Genomic DNA, 21,005 nt, shown 5'->3' on the forward strand with positions numbered 1-21,005 from the left:
GGTTGTGAGTTACTAGAAATGACCTTCCCTAGAGCAACACCCAATTTTGTCAGAATCCAAGGATGTTTTCCCGAAGGAATTACTTGGATTATTGCCTGTGAGGGAGATCGATTTCATAATTGACCTAAAACCTGGTGAAAAACCAATATCTAAGACACCATATAGGATGAAAAATCTAGAACTTTGTGAGTTGCAGATGCAGTTAAAAGAGATTTTAGACCTGGTATTTCACCTTGGGGTACACCAGTGATTTTCGTCAAGAAGAAGGATGGTTCCTTAAGGATATGCATAGATTATAGGGACTTGAATCAAGCCACAATAAAGAATAGGTTCCCGAAACCTAGAATAAATGACTTATTTGATCAAATGAAGGGAGCAACAATTTTCTCAAAGATCGATTTATGATCTGGATACCACCAAGTGAGGATTAAGGAAGGTGACATCCCCAAAACTACATTTTGGACTCAGTTTGGGAACTACGAGTTCATAGTTGTAACATTTGGTTTAACTAATGCACCAACAGTATTCATGATTCTCATGAATGGTGTTTTTAGGAAGTATTTGGACAAATTTGCGGCATGTCTTTCTGGATCATATTCTTGTGTATTCCAAGAATGAAAAGGAGCATGAAGATCACCTAAGGGTTGTATTGACCTACTTAAGGGAAAATCAATTATATGGAAAACTATCAAAATTTTCCTTCTTTCAGAAGAAATTTCATTATCTTGGGCACATCATTTCAAGAGAAGGGATTTTAGTTGACCCGGAAAAGGTAAAGGCCATAATGAATTGGCCAATACTAAAAAATGTTCATGAGGTGTATATCTTCATGGGGTTAGCAGGTTATTATCATAGATTTGTGGAAGGGTTTTCAAGGATTGCAAAACTCATCACCACAATACAACAAAAGAGGGTTATGTATGAATGGACATATGAATGTGACACTGCATTCACCAAAATAAAGAGTTTACTAACTAGTGCACTGATCCTCTGAGTTCTAGACATGGAAAATGACTTCACTATCTCCACCGATGCTTCGAAGCAAGGATTGTGATCAATGTTGATGCAATAAGGCAGAGTAATATCTTACACATCTAAAAGTTTAAGAAACATAAAGAGTTGTATGCTACCCATGACTTAGAGCTAGCAACAATAATGCTAACTTTAAAACTATGGAGACACTACCTCGTCGGGAGAATATTTGAGTTAAGAATTGACCACTAGAGACTGGAGCACCTCTTCAGTTAGAGATATTTAAATGTTAGACATAGGTGATGGAGTGAATTCATGAGTGAGTATGATTTTGGGATCTCAACATTAAGGGAAAGGAAAATGTGGTGGCTGATGCACTAAGCAGGAGGCCACAAACCTTCTCCCTAGTACCCTTGAGGGTCAATTTGAGGGAACATGTGTTGGAGAAACTCTTTGAATATAGTTGGTATCTAACAACTATATCAACACTCTAGAGCGGTAAGTGGATAGAACCAAATTTTTAGGGTTATTTCCTTGAACCATATGGACAATTGAGATTTCAAGGGAGAATGTACATCCCTAAGGAATGGGATATAAGAAGAAATGTCCTCAAAGAGTCACATAGAGCACTCTATTATGCATATCCTAGAGTGAAGAAGATGTATGTAGACATGAAGAACCTCTTCTTTTGGGAAGGAATGAAGCATGAAATAGTCCATTTTGTCACCAAATGTCTTGAATTTCAATGAGTGAAGTCTGATAATTTCCATCCAACAGGACTCCTACTACTGCATGACATCCCTATGTCTAAATGGGAGGTCATTTATATGGATTTTGTTGTGGGTTTTGCACTCGATACATAGAGGCACAACACTATATTGGTTGTAGTTGATAAATTGACCAAAAGTGCCCATTTCATCCCAGTAAGAGACACCTATAATGTTACTAATGTGGCACAAGTTTTTATAAGAAAAATTATTCGGCTACATGGGTTACCCACAAAGATCATTTCCAATAGAGACACTCACTTTACTTCTAGGTTTTGGACAAGTTTTCAGTCATCGTTGGGGACTCAGTTGAACTTGAGCACTGCATATCATCCATAAATAGATGGGCAGGCTCAGAGTAAATCAGGTTATGGAAGACATGCTTAGAATGTACATCATGAATAATCAGACTCAGTAGGAAAGGTACTTACCATTGGTAGATTTTTCCTATAATAATAGTTACCACAGTTCGATTGAGATGCCTCCTTATCAATCTCTATATGGGAGGCAATCTAGGAGACTATTAAGTTGGGAAAAATTGGAGGACTGAGTAATAGTTAGGCCAGAATTGGTTCAAGAAAGGGAGGAACAGGTAAGAAAGATTCAACAAATGTTAAAGGAAGCACAAGATATACAAAAGAGTTATGTCGATGCACATAGGATTGATCAAAGTTATGAAGTAGGGCAGAAATTTTGTATTTGTATTCAATCCAACAAAAGCACCATTCAAATTAGGAAAGGGACGAAGTTGTCACTTCAATTTATAGGACCTTATAGAATCAAGGAGAAGCTTGGACCAATTTCCTATAATCTTTTACTACCACTCCATTTGCATAAAACTCATGATGTTTTTCATCTATATATTCTACAACATTATGTTTCTGATGAATCTCATAAATTGGATTGGAGGGAATTGCAAGTCTCAGATGTGGGAACTGTAATGATCAAACCATTATGCATATTGGAACATATGGTTCGACAACTCAGATTTCCAATGGTGGACCAAGTTAAGGTCCAATGGGACAAGTATAGCCTAGGATCTGCTACCTGGGAGGATTTGGAGACTATACGTCATGACTACCTTTCATGTTCTGAGCATCTATGATGCCCATTTTGACTTAGATAGCCACCTATGCTAAGGATATATTTGTAGTTTCATGTTGTTTTATTTATGAATGCTATGTAATATTGATGCATTTTAGTTTGACAGATGAAACTACTTATATAAACCATTTGATGGATTAGGTATTGTTGATTAAAATATTTGATTTATGACTTATTTGATGTATGATTTACTTGATGTATGGCTTACTTGGTTATGATTTATCTAGTGTATGACTTATCAGAGTTATTTTTGTTTAATGTATGGCTTAAGGGGATATGGTTTATCTAATGAATGACTTATTGAAGTGATGATTTATCTAATGTAATATTTACTTCCAGTATGTTGTTATGAATTACAAAATTGGCACGTGGATACTAGACTTAATAACATGATGATTAAGATCACTTATCTATATATATTTTGTTGTTATGTATATGCATGAATGAGAACTAACCTATAGATTGAAAATAACTATATGATAACCAAGATCTATGCTTCCGATTAGGGAATGTTGAGACATCCAATAAGGAATGGTATGATGTACATTGTTTTATAATTACATTTTGTATCTACTTGATATGCACTATTATGACATGGGTAAAGTGTATATGATAGGTGACATGAATACCTAACTAGATTATTTGATGACAAGTATCCAACCAACACCATAGTATGGTCCATATTAGGGTTTTAACCCTAGTTTTGAGGAGGGGTGGAGGCATTTCCTACTATGTAACTTCCAAGCATGGAATCGTGGGAGGGAAATGATGGACACACTCCCTTAGACATGTGATGATGATTGTCAGTTACCTGCTGGGGAAATTAGGTTGACATAATTGACACTTTCACCATATTGATTTTATCAGTGGTTATATCAGTATAGCTTATGCTAGAGTATATTGCAGCAGAGGATGGATAGGATGGGAGAGAAAGTAGGTTATGGAGGATAGGAGGCTATAGGTTAGTTGGAGACTCTTGATGGGAAGTGGTATCCTTGCTTGAATTACTTAATTTAACTACATCTCTCTCTATTTTGTTATGCCTTATTGTCAAACTTCTTTCAAACTCTTTGTATCATTTTCACTCTAACTTTGGGACGAAGTTTTCTGAGGGAAGGGGAGTGTATGTAATGCTCTACTTGATCGTATCATGCTAATTTTGATTAGTGTTTAATTACATTGGAAAAATTGACTTATAATTATTAAGTAACACCTACACTCGTGAATATTGACTTAAATTATTAAGTAACACCTACACTCGTGAATATGACTTTTATTATTTGTTATTATTTAATTATTAATCAATTCCCAATTTATCTTCTCAAATTTCATTTTGGATAAGGTATGGTCTTTTCCAATTTATTTCTATATTAAATAGCCATATTTCAATTTCAAAGGTGTCTTCTCAAACTTAATTTTGGATAATATATGCTTTTCTCTAATTTATTTCTGAATTAAATATCCATATCTCAATTCACAAGGTGTCTTGTCAAATTTACTTTTGGGATAAGATATGGGAAGGAAAGTAAAGGTCATTAAATTAAAAGTATGGCGGGGTATTCATGGCATTAATGGCATGTGGTTGAGATGGATGAGAGGAATATACATAAGGGGAAGAAGGATGAGAGGAGAAGGGGGGATCCTCATTCTTTATTTTGACATTGGAGGATTTTATTTGTGGGAGGAATGTGGAGAAGGAGAAGGGAGAGAATGGAGAGAAGAATGAGAGAAATCAAACTTGGATCTATTAGAGACTGTTGGTTTTATAGTGGACACATTACAACTAGTTGGACTTGGGTTCAGAGGGCTAGGGAACCTATGGAGGTTCCCTGGGCTAGGAAATCATTCCTAGTTCGTTGGGAGGTAAATTTAGTTGGGTAGCCTAGGAGGAGCTTCCTAACCAAGCCAGTGGAACACATATTATTCTATTTTTTGTTTTATGTAAATTGATGCAAAATGAAATTTCTTACATGTTATTGATCAAATTTTACTTGTATGTTTTTTATCAAGTAAATGTAGAGTTATAAACATGCTATTTTATTCTTATTGTAATTACATTTAATGATAAATTTGGTTTAGCTAGAAGACCAATGTTAGGTCCTCACATTTAATTTTTTGGGAGATGAGATGGTCCATTACAAGTGGTTGTCTCTATTATTTAACTAGCAAAGTTGTTAGCACATACAACTACTCTTTTTAATTAGCCTTTTCCATGTTGATAGTGATATTGGGGTCCTAAAAAGTCAAGTTCTACTAGCACAATCGATTGAGGATGAGCCTCGTTAGCAAGGCGACCCTGGATCAAAACTCATGGGGGGTGGTTGTGACTTGTGCTAGGGGGAGGAGACATGTTAAAAATCCAGTCAGCTAAGGGTTGGTTTGGCTGAGGTCGAGTGCGATCCCCAGGTGAATTTGACAGCTTAGATGCCCTTGGGTTACGACTCTTCAAGCCATAGGTCAATCCTGGAGGATCTTACACAACTTGACAAACAAACAAAAAAGATTGGGGTCCTAAAATAACACCATTCTGTTTGTTTAAGTTGGCACTTCCTTTTAATTTGGAAATGCTCATTTTAATTATATAAGAAGTTAATGTTTCCTTTTAATTTGGTAGCACTCATTTTAATGATATAAGAAGAAGGCTCTACCAAATAAAAAGGTAGATAATGGTACCCATGATGAAAATAGATGTTATGCTATCAAAAGACACCTCATCATACATATCATTTCAATAGGTGGCAATACCAAAATAAAATCCACATGTTTTAATGATTTTTAACCAGTAACTAGGGGACATTATGACATTATCGATAACACTAACGTGCCTTTTGGTATTAAAAATGATCAAGGATGGATAACAAAGACCTTGCGAATTTAATAAAGGTTCCTAATTAAAGCATTTTGAAAGATGCATTAAAACACAACATAGGCTCTTTATATGAGATTCTTGGCTTGTGAATGAAATATGGCCACCATTTATTGGTTTTAGGAAATAATAATGGGTTTTGAGGCTTAGATCATGGTTGAAAAAAAAACAAGGGCCTTATGGAATAAAATTAACCTTATAGGCCTTAAGCACTATGAAAAAGGCCTACAACCATGTCACATGATCTCCTCTATTTAGGGTGTTTCACCTCCAAGTTATATTCCAACAGTCATTTGGTGGTTTTTCACAAAGAGGATGGGTAGAGGGGCCTTGACTATGTTTTGGAGAGGAAAATAGGTTATTTTCCCCTAGAAGAAGGTTTTAGTGCTAAATATTTCTTTTTGAAACATGTCAAGGGGAGGGAGTTTTACATGTTTTTTATTTTATGTAACAATAATGCATACATGTTATTAATGTGTGTGCATTCCTATGAATTCAGAAAAATATGTGGGATTGTCTCTTTTCCTTAACATAATGGTTGAGTTGGTTTCATAAACAAAAACACGTTAGTTTTTCTAGCCACCTAATATTATCTTCTTTTTTTACGAGATTCTTGTAACATCCTCCTCCCACATCTACCCAAGTAATCGACCAACGAGGGTAAACATGTGACAAGAAGTTACTATGATATGATTCGACCTCCTAGGTGACCTTAAGGAAGTGGAATCGATGGAAACCCACAACATAGACCTTCTATACCTTCTACAGGACTCCCAAAAGCCTTCTCAGTCATCCCCATGACTAGTCCCTGGCTCCCACTAAGTTTTAGACCATTAAACCCCTGGACGCTCCCTTGATATGGACAAAGGTGCGTCTAGGAGGCTCCAGTCGCTCCCATAGCAAGGCATGGGTGCATCTGGGGACTTTTCTCCTCAAAACTGCGCCTGGGACTTTGAGATTTATGCCACTTTTCAAGTCTAGAATCTAAGTCACTGCCCATAAACCCCTGTACAGAATCCATAATTTACATGACAACAAGACTTGCAAGCCAAAAATGGCTCCATGACTAGGCCTGACCATCCCCAACCGGGACTGACATTTTGTTAAACACTTGCCATTAATGCAATCTACAGGACATGAATACAAGGCAAAGCATAAATGACTAATAACTCTTATGAGGCTTGACAAGACGGATCGCCACCCTCTTCCCTTAACTGTTTTGACATCAATTAGGTCCTACATCCATTATCCTTTCAGTTACAAGCAAATACATCAAATAACAATGACTATAACCATGCTTATAACCAACATTAAACCATGTAAATAACAATGAGATACCATCCATTAAGGCCACATAATAACAAGTACAAAAGTAAGAGAACTTAGATTTTATTAAACATAGGCAAGTGCCGACCAGATTGGGGACTTCCACGTACCACCCAACCATAGACATGGCTGAACCGAATCTTTATTTCATCCAGTCACCCCTGTGCCATATTCCAAGCATGAATGTGGGATCTCATGGATAAACTAATCTGAAAACAACCAAGGGAATCCAGTGTAGATAAATTGCAAATTCTCTACAAATCTACCTCTGAGATCTATGTACAAAATTTGATAGTAGATTAACTTGGTAATGCAATATATCAAAGAAAAATACTATAATCTACTTCTACTATCAAACTTGCAGAAGCTTAAAGATCGAGCTAAATCATAGTTGAACACATATAACCATAAGAAGAAGAATCAATGCACATGAAACAAAGAAAATACTCAGGGGAAAGCCTCAGCTAAAAACCCCACTATCTATATTATCATACAAGGTGGAAATACATCAGAATTATACAAAGCCTTAGCTCTCAGTACAATCCTCCTGGATGCTCACAAGCAATAAAAGCTTCTCACAAGCCTTCTCCTCTACCCTCCAAGCTCCTATTTCCTTGCGCAGTTACCTCTGGGATGATCTCCTTCACCCAGTGTAACACTGCTCTCACACACTGCTCTAACACACTGTCAGAACTGCGCAATCCTCAAGGAACCTTGTTCCTTTTGCATGCATGAGTTTCCTTTATAAGAGAAAACATGCAACTAATACTACACTATCCTTGACATTTAGCTCAACTGGGTCTTTCTCATAACAGACATGCATGAGTTTCTGATGAGGGAATCTTCATTGATCTAGAGTACACTAGTTGAGTGCATGCATGCATCAACTTACTAATAACTCACAATTAGTTCCTCAAACAGTTTGGAACTAATTTAACTGGAATTAACTCAGTAAACTGAGCTAACTAATTACAACTCAAATATAGCTCAATCTTATCTCCTTAATTAAGGGATAATCTCCTTAGTTAAGGGATAATCTCCTTAATTTAAGGGATAACTGTTGCATGACTTTAGAACGACTTCTAACTTGATTTTCTCCAACTAATTAATCCATAATGAATTAATTAATTAATTCCAAGCAGTTGGTGAGACTAAATTCAAATTTAATTCACAATTTTAATTCAAGGACAAATTAAAAATGGAATATTCTGGATTCTATTTTTATCATTTCTTGTTTCTATTTTCAACACTCCCTCTCAACAAGAAAGGAATTCAACTCGATCCTAATCCTGAACCTTTGGAATGTTCTACATGCAACAATTCTCTCTAGTGTTGTTGCTCCAGCAACTCTGAAAACAAAAAAACATCCTACCTGAATCAGAATTATGCCTCTGTCATCAAATTCTATGACTACTATTGCCTCTATCGACTAAAAACTCTGCCCTTCTGCTGACTTAGCCTTTCTGCACTATTGTCAATCCTTCTCTGTGCTCTTCAATATCTGAATACTCTAGCCTCTATCACTTTGATATCTGACTGCATCAATCCCATTGATTCCTTCCGCTTCTATGTCCTTTGGGCTCTCGTAGCAAGGCACGATCCATGAGATAAAACCTCTCAATGGACCCTGCCCAATTTCAGCCTTCTTGGGACTATCACTTCACATTGCCCCACCTCACACCTAGAGGTATGGTTGAATGTGATCCCTCTACTGACTCTAATTGTGGCTCCTCCACAATTGTTTGAGACTTCTTCTGGGACTTCATGTTGAGAGGTAATTTACTCTCCCTCTCAACCACCAAGTCTCTAACATTTGCCTTGCTCCTCAAGGCTTTGCATGCATCTTGAACCTCAAGAGCATACAGGTTCTTGACTCATCAACCAATCAGTTTCACCTGTCTTGTGGTGATGTCTCTAAGGAAAACCTTTCCCTTGTTGAAGACAACATCATAGCCTTTGTCCTCCGTCATCGCGACCGAAACCAAGTTCTTATTCAGTCCAGGCACATACTTCACATCTGTCAAGGTGATAGAAGCTCCATGCTCCCACTGAAAAGCAACCGTGCCCACTCCTGAAACACTAAAATTTTCATCATCACCCATCTCTATGTGAATCTTGAGGTCTTTCTCCTCCAAGGCACTAAATAAAATTTTATTGCCAGTCATGTGGAATGAGGCTCCACTGTCAAGAAACTAACCACAACCCTTCATCGATGACACCATGCATGCGATGAGGGTGAATTCCATTTTGAACTGAGAGGCTAATGCCTCCAATCCATCCAAGGATTCCTTCTTGGACTTTTTCGATGGGAAATTAGTCGCATAATGTCCCATCTCGGAACAATTAAAGCATCTCACTTTAGACTTATCAACCTTCTTCCCTCCATGAGAAGAATTTGATTTGAAATGGGACGCCTTTCCCTTCCCTTTCCTTGCCTTACTTGCTAAGGCTAGATTTTCTTCATCATCATCCTTGGATGAAGAACCATCTCGTGTGCTCCTCTTAATCTCCTCTTGCATGAGATCCGACCATAGTCGTTCCTAATCCGGCAGTTTCTTCCTTCCATTCACAGAGTCCTGGTAGCTATTCCAGCTCTTTGGAAAGTTAAGTAGAGCGAGGCTTAACATATCATCATCGGAAGTAATTATTCCCACACTTCCAAGCTCATCTCTGCAAGTGGTGAGCTTGTTCAGATATGTGGAAATAGTATCGCCATTCTCCATCTTGATTCTTCAAAGCTTATCCTTAAGTGCCAATTTCCTCTGGTCACTATTTTTTTTGGTAGAGGTCCTTCAATGTCTTCCACATTGAATATGGAGTATCCTTCCAATGGAGACTCAAGACAATATGGTCTCGAACTCTCTCAAGGATGATCTGTCTCATCCTTGCCACACACTTCTTCCACTCAGCCAACTCTTGTGCATTAGTTGAACTTGGCTTTGGGATTTCTTGATCAATGAAATCCTTCAAGCTATTGTCTTCTAATACAACCTCCATGCAATCTTTCAATGCTATGTAATTTGAGATGCCTTCCAAGGCATACTCAAGTCTCAAGCCATAGAATTCCATTGGTCAACCTTAAAGTATGATAAGAATTCGATTTGCACCTGCAACCCTGAACTTCAAACTTCGAATTCTCTTCTCCATATACTGTTCACATCTCCGATAAACTTTGCTCCAATACCATGTAGATAAAACTGCAAATTCTCTACAAATATACCTCTGAGATATATGTAGAAAATCTGACTCTAGATTAACTCGATAATGCAATATACCAAAGAAAAATACTATAATCTACTTCTACTATCAAACTTGCAGAAGCTTAAAGATCGAGTTGAATTAGAGTTGAACACATATAACTAGAAGAAGAAGAATCAATGCACGTGAAACATAGAAAATACTCAAGGGAAAGCCTCAGCTAAAAACCCCACTATATGTATTATCATACAAGGTGGAAATACATCAAAATTATACAAAGCCTTGTCTCTCACAGCTAGCCAGCTCTCAGTACAATCCTCCTAGATGTTCACAGGAAATCAAAGCTTCTCACAAGCCTTCTCCTCTAGCCTCCAAGCTCATATTTCCTTGCACAGTCACCTTCGGGATGGTCTCCTTCACCCAATGTAACACTGCTCTCACACATTGCTCTAACACACTGTCAAAACTGTGTAATCCTCAAGTAACATTGTTCCTTCTGCATGCATGAGTTTCCTTTATAGGAGAAGACATGCAGCTAATACTACACTGTCCTTGACATTTAGCTCAACTGGGTCTTTATCAGAATAGACATGCATGAGTTTCTGATGAGGGAATCTTCAGTTATCTGGAGTACACTAGTTGAGTGCATGCATGCATCAACTGACTGATAACTCACAATTAGTTCCTCAAACAGTTTGGAACTAATTTAACTGGACTTAACTCAGTAAACTGAGCTAATTAATTACAACTCAAATATAACTCAATCTTATCTCCTTAATTAAGGGATAATCTCCTTAATTTAAGGGATAACTGTTGCATGACTTCAGAAAGACTTCTAACTTGAATTTCTCCAACTAATTAACCCATAATGAATTAATTAATTAATTCAAAGCAGCTAGTGAGACTAAATTCGAATTAAATTCACAATTTTAATTCAAGGACAAATTAAAATTGAAATATTCTAGATTCTATTTTTATCATTTCTTGTTGCTATTTTCAACATCCATAGGTTAAACCACCTCCACCCTCACCAAATAGTGATCTCACCAAAATCAACACCGAGATAACAAAACCAAACCGAGTTTGGAATGCCTCCAGAATCCATCAGTATCCTTGAGGAATTTTCCATCTCCTTGTATCTCAAGCTTTACCGCAATCCACATCGAATCACTATGCCCTAAACCAAGACGCCACCCTTTGGATTTACTATGTATCTTGCCAAAACTGGGCAAGGGATTCTTAGGCCTTTGGGAATTTTCCTGAGACCATCTCTGCCCCAAATTCTGAAACCATTCGATAATTCCAAAGCTCAAAACCAAGAAACAATCCCATCATGAAATGACTATCTAGAAAAAGGAAAGGCAAGGCTGAAAACCATTGTCATAACTCGGCAAGACCATGCCACCGACAACCATAGAACCAAATACCAACATGCAAATCCATGCATGTCAAAACCAGCTAGGAAATCACACATGCAATATGTTACTTGCAAGTATTCATGTTGAAGCTTCTTGATCCTGCTCTTCATTGCTTGCTCTTTGCTTTCCTTTCTTTTCCTTGTCCTTCCTTTGCTTGCTTTTCCCTTCCTTGCTCCAAATTTAGATGCTCCAAGAAAACTCTAAGTGTCCAAGAGAGTGAGAGAGAGACAATAATGAGAGAGCTCCAAAATTGAACTGACAAAAGGTTACACTAACCAAGCCTTGAGCAAAATCTTGCCCACTAATCCTCAGAAGCCTTTTTATTAATGAGGCCTCTAATTTCTTCAATTTCCATTATTTTCCTTCGTTCTCCTACTCACATGAAACCTATGACCTTTCACGTTCCTTTTCTCCTAATTTTTGTTACTTTCGTAAATAAAATTCCAATTAATGTCTCTTGCCTTTCTAAAGACTTTTCCATTGCCTTTGCCAATTTCCTTTAGCCATAATAACCGAAATGAACACCCACTAGGATGTTTTTCCCAACACTTAGATTGGAAGACGTGTCCCATGACCTTGGCCTTATTTTTTTCTTTATTAACTTTTATATGGAATTTTGACTAGGGTTGTTACAATTCCGAATATAGTCCACATATTCATGATTAATGAAACTACCCACTTATAAAGCTCTATATTTGGATTTTAGACACGAGAAATGAATAAGACCTACAAAGTAAGAGAAAATGATTGATTATGGAAGCACCCTCAAAGCCAATCTTAGTGCTTGACATCACAATTTAAAATCTTCACTAATTTTGTTACTATTTTTAAAATATAAAATTAGTAATTAAAGAATCCAAAATGTGGTAGTGCATAGGAAATTATTTTTACCACAACTAAGAAAATTGTTAAAAGAAAAATTGACATTTAGGTACTAAACTAACATCTTAATGCAAATATATGGAATATATGTAGAGGAAAAGCAACATAACTTTTTTATATTTATTTTTCAGAGCTATACAATAACCACGGAGAGTATTATGCGCTTTGGCAAGGTTTGGAATTGGATCTCGTCAATAATTTCCGGTCCCTAAAGGTCTTTGGAGACTCTAAGATCGTCATTCAACAAGTGTTAAAAAATATTGAGAATGATGATCCTTTGCTTTCTCCCATATTTCATCAAATTAATTTGTTGATTAACCATGTTTTAATATATATTTTCACCATACCAAATGAAATTTGAATGTTGAAGCTGATCTTATGGCAAATGAGGGTGTATTATTAAAGTGTGGATATAATCATCAAACCTTCACCATAATGTACAGTAATCATATGTGAATTTCTTGAGCCTAAAGGATTATTAAAATTGGGAATAGAGATTTGATTATAATAATCATGCTAGACACCATTGAGTTAAGAACCTTATTAAATAAGGTACACGTATGGGAGGCATTCCATTGTTGTAGAGAATCAAGCCCTCTCGACCACCTGGAGAAGCGACACAAGTTTGAAATCAATAAAGGACAAATAGACAAGTCATGAATTGAATAATACGGTATATCAAATATGAGAGCCCATATTGTTTCATCCAGAGTATCAGTTTGGTGGTAGGCAGTGTTTGGAAAACCAAAGGTTTAGAGCCGAAAATTTAATGGATCCAACCCAAGTGGTTATGATGAAAGCATCAACTTTCAATGGAACAGGAATCCAAAATTTGGGCAGGAAGGGGATGTTGTCATTATATATATAGAGTGTAGGGAATCAGAGGATTGAATTATGAAGGCAATTCAAATTTTAAGTGTGTTGAACTAGTAAATTCAGAGAATTTAGGTGGAAATGGAGCACAATGAGGGGGAAGTCGGTGAGGAGATCAGCGCCATTGTGGCTAGGCTTGTAGGAATCATGGAATTCATGACCACCTTGATATCCAGTACTGCTAATATGCAATTGGAGGAGACACGTGCCTGTAAGGAACTGTTGTTAGCGATTGGAGATGTTAGAGTTCAAAATGGAGCATCTATATTTAGATTTTGATATGTTGGAGTTTAGAGTTGATAATATCATAAGAATAGGGGACAAAGGTATACCAATGCGCATTAAATATTTCAGCGATGATATGGAGGTTGCAGTGAACAAGGAGCTCATGGAGAATGATGATGACAATGTGTTAAGTTATGGTATGTTCTATGCTTATAACAGTTTACTTCTTTTTCTTATTATATTCCACCGATTAGCAATCACATGTACATAAAGTAAAGTGCAGATAGAACATTAAATGATCGACAGAAAACAAGCCAAGACAAGAGACACAAGATGTGGCGGCTAGCCAGGGACAAACCCCACAATGTGTGGGGAAACCCTTTGATCAAATCTTCTTTTATCTTCAATAATTCAGCAGAGAGAAATAGTACAATAAATCTGATTCATATCAGCAGTAGCAAACCCTAGATCAGTAGCATCAGCATTAGCGACTTCATTATCAAACTAGGGCAGACCATATCTCACAAACCGACAGTCGGATTGACTTCATTCCACCACCAAAAGTTTCGGCTTCCAGAGGAGGTTCAGATGAACCTACAACGCAGTTCAGATGAGGAGATCTTCTAGGCTACGCAAGTCAATCTTTGCTTCTGCAGTTGATGAGCCCCAAATTTTGGTAACATTTTGGGCTCATTTGGCCTACTTACCTTGCTCAACCCTTCATTTTTCATCACTTATGCATCATTTCTTAGTATATTCATGTTATTTGTAGGAAGGAGGTCAGTCACTATGCCTAGGTGGCTAATACATGTTTATTTCAGGTTTTTTGACATTAAATGGAGTAAAACCACGCAGATGAAGGCAAGGAGATAGCCAAGGTGGCATTGCGGTTTTGTAGGAAGGTTGTCCACAGCCTTGAATGACCTTCCTTGTGATCTCCACCCCAACTCGGAGCTCCAACAGCTATCACCACCGAGCTAGAAGGCAGCCAACGGATTCTAAAGGAACAACAGTTTACTTTTAGTTGGTCAGCCAAGCCCCACTAATTTAGGAGGCCAGCTTGGCCCTCATAATGTATAAGTATTGAGGCTGTAGCCTTCGATGGGAACTTTTGAACCTTTGTTGCAAATTCTGAAGTACGAGCTACAACTCTGTTTTGCTCTTTGTAAGCCATTTTTGGCATGTTGTTAGACTTTTGACTATGATCTTTTAATAAAAGGCAGGCAGATTTGAGTTCAATTCTGAGTTCTTAGAGGAGCTATAGCTCTCAGGTTTGGGCCCAACCTGAGAGCAATAGGCCTCCTTTCTTTGTATTGTTACTTGTCTTTCTTTCAGCATTATATTTCTTGTCCTTTAAATGCACTTGGAAACACAGTTTGCTGATTCAGATTTCTTGGTGTGGTTACATAGGTTAGTGTTATGAACAAAGTTGCTTTCAGTAGTTTAGATTAGAGTAAGGAGATTAGAGTGATCAGAGCTCCAAAAAAGGGTTGATTGCACACTCACTTCCACCTCTGTTTAGAGATTGGGATTGCAACCTGTGCCACCCACCAAAAACACAGTTTTACATGTTCATGCAAGCTTTAACGTAATATTTTCAGTTGTAGAAGTGTCCATGCATTTAGATCTTGTGGAATAACTCTTTGTTTCAACACCATGCACGATTTTCCTTTAACTTACATTGTTGTTCTTTGGTTTCTAATAAAACAGTTAGAGTAGGTTGATGACATTTCGGTTATACGCAAGACAGAGGTGATTTGTTTCATTTACACTACGCAACACCACTCTATCATTTCCTTATCCTTCTCAGTCGTGCCTAAGCCATCTACTTACCTCCCAGCTAGATCATTTGCCCACCAACTCTTCTATTATCCACGTTGTTTTATCTTTTCGGCCTTCCATTGCCTCTACCCTCCTATCGACCAACTAGCTTTACACACACCCTCTCCATCTCATCTCTCTATCCATAAGCCATCACAAGCTCCCCTTTCATCCTCCCTATCCACCCATACAGCTCATTCCCTCCTCCATCACCCAAAACTCCGATTGCAGAACATCCTGTAGAAGTTAGCAGACTTCCTGTAGAAATCCTGAACTTCCTGTAGGATCCCCTGCAGACATCCTGTAGAAGCTTGCAAACACGGTTTCCAAGCATCTGAACGTTGTGAACTTCTGTGGAATGATGTTAGGGATCCCCTGGACCCTCTCAGAGTCCTCCTGACCTTTTCCAAGCCTTCCTCCCCTTGATCTACCCCTGCACAGTCAAGACCCAGTGAGAAGCACAGGCATAATAATTCCAACCACTTGAGCAAAAATACAAAAACATGTTCTCTTCAGATGAAAGTAGTTTAGACCCATGCATCTCATCTCACTAGAAGTAATGGCATCATTTTTAGAAGTTGCATTCCCACCATTGCATCGTAAGGATTAAGCTGGTCAAATTAGGGTTTACTAGGGTTTCCATGTTTTGTTGGCTTTCAGTTCATTCTTGCAAAGTAGGTTAATTTCCTTTGAGATAGCTTTCGTTCATCACTTAAAAAGCTTCTTCTGAGAACATATAGAAGTTGGCTTGAGCCCTAGCGGACTTGTGCCAGCTGACCAAGTGACAGCTGCGACAAGAGCTAGTACTTGTGCATACAACACCGTCGCTTCCAAGTTTGTTACGAACTACCGGGTTGATAAAATTAGAGAAGGAAGCTCCAGGAGTTGTAGCATTATTGCTACAATACTGGAGCCCACCATCTTTTTGGCGCCGTTGCCGGGGAAGCGTCAGAGTATTAGTAATTGTTGCTTTTCTTCTATTTTCCTACTCTCGCCTTCTGCCAAGTAGTTTATTTCATTTCCATTCTACAAAAGTAGCATAGACATTTCTTGCTTTCATAGATTAACATTTCAATTCCGCAATTTCAATTTTGCAAGCATAGATTAGCACTTCAATTCTGCAAGCGTAGACTATCATTTCCATTCCTGCAATTCCATTTGAGCAAAGTAGATTAGTTCTTTCCTACTTTCATTTCAATTCTGCATTTTCATTTCAGCAAGATAGTTAGTTGTAGATCATTCTGTTTCAGTTTTTGCAGGTACCAAAAAAAAAAAAAAAAAAAAGCAATCAAAAAAGTCTTTCCATTTCATGCCTCGTAGGAATTGAGATAAAACAGGCAAATTCTTACCCAACACCCCCACCACATCACTGAGTCACCCTTCTCTCTTCTTCGGTGACAGTGATCCAGAAGAACCTATAGGTGAACCTCCTGAGATATACGAAGATCCTATAGCAGAAGAAGAATTAGGGACCATCCCATCTGAAGCTATGGCTGACAATAGAGGAGAAGATGAGAGAATAGAAGGTGCCTTCCCCATCCGAGAAACCAACGGAGACATGAAAATGAAGAACATTAGCCCCTCCGCTTTACCTCACTTCCATGGACTGACTACTGAAGATCCTAGTACCTTCCTGTTTGAGTTTGCTGTCCTTTGTCGAACCTATGACTATACTGAAGATGAGCAGAAGCTGAAACTCTTCCCTTCAACTCTTAAGGATGTAGCATTACGCTGGTTCATGGGCTTACCTGGGAATAGTATCACCACTTGGGCTCAGATGCAGCAAGCTTTCAATACCAAGTACCGGGACTACTGTAGGTCCAAGGAAACCAAGGGAGAAATCTTTCGGATGACCATGGGAAATGATGAGTCCTTAGAGGATTATGAGGAAAGGTTCCAACTTAGCTATAAACGGGCCAGGTGCACACTTGACCCTGAATCCCTCAAGTTGGTCCTGCTCCGAGGAGTCCCTGAAGACCTCTTAGATACCCTTCACAGGTTGGCTGGAGGAGATATTTACCAACTGCCTTATGAGGACATAAAGACTGTGTTTAGAAACCACTCTAGGGCAGCCCGGAAACGAGGTAGAGGAAACCTCCTCTCAGCTGGTATTCCTTTCTCCAAACATGAGTTTGCAAATCAATTAGAGGATCTCAAAAGTGAGGTGAGACAGACCATTGCCATGAAACTTGATACATTCAGGATCCAACAGAAGAAGGAAGAAGCTGAGAGGGCTTTGGCTATCTTCTGCCCTAGATGTACAAGGAGACACCCTAAGAACGAATGCCCATTACATTCGGTTGAGGTATGTTTCGTTTGTGAGGAGGACCATCCCACAAATCAATGTCCAACCTTACCTGGGCTTAAATCCATGTACCAAGGGACAGAAGCCCCCACTGAACCTCTCTATTTCCTCAACCAAAGGAGGCCACAAGGACCTAGACCTTACCAGCAGGGGATGCAAGGGGCACCCCAAGCTTATTACAGCCCCAACCAATCTACTCCTATGCCTTCCTGGGGTCCCCCTGCTCTTCCTTCCTGGTCTGTGCCTCCTCCATGGTCTTACCCACCTCAGTACCACACTCAACCCACTACTCATTCATATCACTCACAGGCCCAGCCACAGCCTCAGTGGAATGCACCTCAGACGGGGTGGAGGCCCCAGTACAACACTCCTCCCGCCATTTTGCCTCCACCACCAGTTCAACCTCAACCATTACCTCCTGCTCCTCCAAGGCAACCTCAAATGCCTGCTCAACCGAACCCGAACCCCAACAACAGATAGGCCCAACAGGTATACACTGGGGAAACATCATGCCCTACCTATGCTGTGGAGATCCAGGAGATCAATCTTCGATCTGGAAAGACTCTTCCGGATCGCCAACCTCCTCCCCCAGAGGATGAGGAAGACAAACAGGAAAGTGAACCAAAGGCTATTCCACCCTTTCCTGAGAGACTAACAGCCACCACACAACCCAACCCAGAGGAGGATGAGCTTCTGGGAGAGCTCAAGCAGTTGTGTGTGAAAATACCACTTCTTCAAGCCATCAAGGATGTGCCAATATACAACAAACTGGTTAAGGAAAAGTGTTTCAAACACCCAGGCAGGCGAAAGAAGGATGCTTCAACCATAAATGTCATAGGACAACTGTCTGACCTTATGTTAGGACAAGTCATCTGCCCAAAGTACCTAGATCCTGGGAGTCCTGTAGTAGATGTCCACATCAATGGCACCATCATACCACACACCTTGATTGATCTGGGGGCTGCCATTAATGTGATGACCAGGGATACCATGCTCAAACTCAACCTTCAGGGTTCCTTGAGGAAGACCTCGACAGTCCTGCAACTAGCAGATCGCTCCACCGTGACTCCCGAAGGGATTGTGGAGGATGTCTTAGTCTCTGTTGACTCTTGGGAATACCCTGCAGATTTCTTGGTTCTGCAACCAAAGGCAAAGCTTACTGGATATCCTCTTATTTTGGGAAGGCCTTGGTTAGCCACTGCAGATGCTTACATAAGTTGCCGTGCAGGAACCATGACCATCAAAAATGGTCCTATGTCCAAGCAGCTAGTCCTATACCCTCCTGCCCAACCCTCCTTAGAGCATGACTTACCAATTTGGTTGGAGGAAGGAGAAGAGGATGAGGTGTACTCAGCACCTTTGTGCACCCTAGACACCACTAGAAGAGACCCCCCAACCGAGGATGACTTGATTGAGACCTTGATCCAGAATCCACCTCCCAGTGCACTATCCTTAGAGAAATTGGTGGAGGATGCCCAAGCCAGCACCTTAGTGGACCTTTGTGCAACTAACCCTGTCACTCCCAGAATAAAAAATGTGGAGTTCGGCCCTGAGAGGACGTTAAAGATCAGCTCCTCCCTATCTCCTTCTCAGGAAAAGGAGCTGTGTAGCCTGTTGGCCAGTCATCTAGATGCTTTTGCTTGGAGCTATAAGGAGATGAAAGGAGTCCATCCTTCGGTCTGTACCCATCACATCTACATCAAAGAGGATTGTAAACCGGTTAGGCAACCCCAGAGGAGAATGAATCCAGCCCTTAAGGACATTTTCAAGGAAGAATTGCAAAAACTGTTGGATGCCGGATTCATTTACCCCATCTCAGATAGCGAATGGGTGTCCCCTCTGGTGTTGGTTCCCAAGAAAAATGGGAAGTGGAGAATCTGTGTGGACTACCGAGAACTGAACAAAGCTACCAAGAAAGACCATTTCCCTCTACCTTTCATAGATCAAGTGTTGGATGGACTGGCAGGAAAGAAGTTCTTCTCTTTCCTAGATGGGTTTAGTGGGTACAACCAAATCCAAATCAGCCCGGAAGACCAAGATAAGACCACCTTCACTTGTCCTTGGGGTAACTTTGCCTACCGAGTTCTTCCCTTTGGGCTATGCAATGCTCCTGCTACCTTCCAGAGAGCTGTCTTGAGCATCTTCTCGGAGCTGGTCCATGATGCAGTGGACATCTATATGGATGACTTCACTCCTTATGGGTCCGACTTCCAGGAAGCATTGTCCAATCTGGGAAAAGTCCTAACCAAATGCATTGAGATCAACCTGTCCCTTAGTCCTGAAAAATGTGAATTCTTGATGATTGAAGGGACTTTGCTAGGCCATACCATTTCTTGCCAAGGGTTACAAGTGGATCCTAACAAAATTGCTCTCATCAAGAAGGTTCCACCTCCCCAAAAGGTAAGGAATGTTCGGAGTTTCTTAGGATTAGCAGGGTATTACAGGAGATTCATTAAAGACTTCAACAAGCTAGCCTCGCCATTGTTTGGCTTGTTGGCAAAAGATGTGGAGTTTAAATGGACTGACGATTGTTAGAGGGCTTTGAATGAATTAAAGGACAAGTTGGTGTCTGCCCCAATCTTGAGAGGCCCAAACTGGGCCCTACCTTTCCACATCCACACTGATGCATCGAACAAAGCCATAGGGGCAGCATTAGGACAAGTTGAACAAAAACTTCCATATGCCATTTACTTTGTTAGCAAAAACTTATCCAAAGCTGAACTGAATTACACTGTAACCGAGAAAGAATTCTTGGCTGTGGTCCATGCACTGAACAAGTTCCGACATTATATCACTGGCTATCAAACATTTGTACATACGGATCATGATGCAATTAGATATTTAATGAATAAACCAGATGTGAATGCTTGTATTATTAGATGGTTACTTTTGTTGCAGCAGTTTGATTTGACCATTGTTGACAAACCAGGTAAAGAAAATGTTGTTGCTGACTTTTTATCTAGATTGGACTTGTCTGCAGATGAGGATGGAACATTTGACGACCAGATGCCCGATGAACATCTGTTTGCTATCTCAGTACTCTCTCCATGGTTTGCTGATATAGCAAACTACCTTGTTTCAGCTCAGTTCCCCCCGCACCTATCTTCAAGAGAGAAGAGCAGAATCATCAGAAAAAGTGCCTCATTTACTTGGATCGGGGGCAACCTGTTCAAGCTTGGCCCTGATCAGATCTTAAGGCGTTGTGTGAGGGAGGAGGAAGTCTTTGATATCCTCCTCACCTGTCATGA

The sequence above is a fragment of the Pinus tabuliformis genome, chromosome 5_1 (assembly GCF_031772625.1).
Source record: "Pinus tabuliformis cultivar Carrire ecotype Pingquan chromosome 5_1, CPIR1, whole genome shotgun sequence".
Classification (NCBI taxonomy): Eukaryota; Viridiplantae; Streptophyta; class Pinopsida; order Pinales; family Pinaceae; genus Pinus; species Pinus tabuliformis.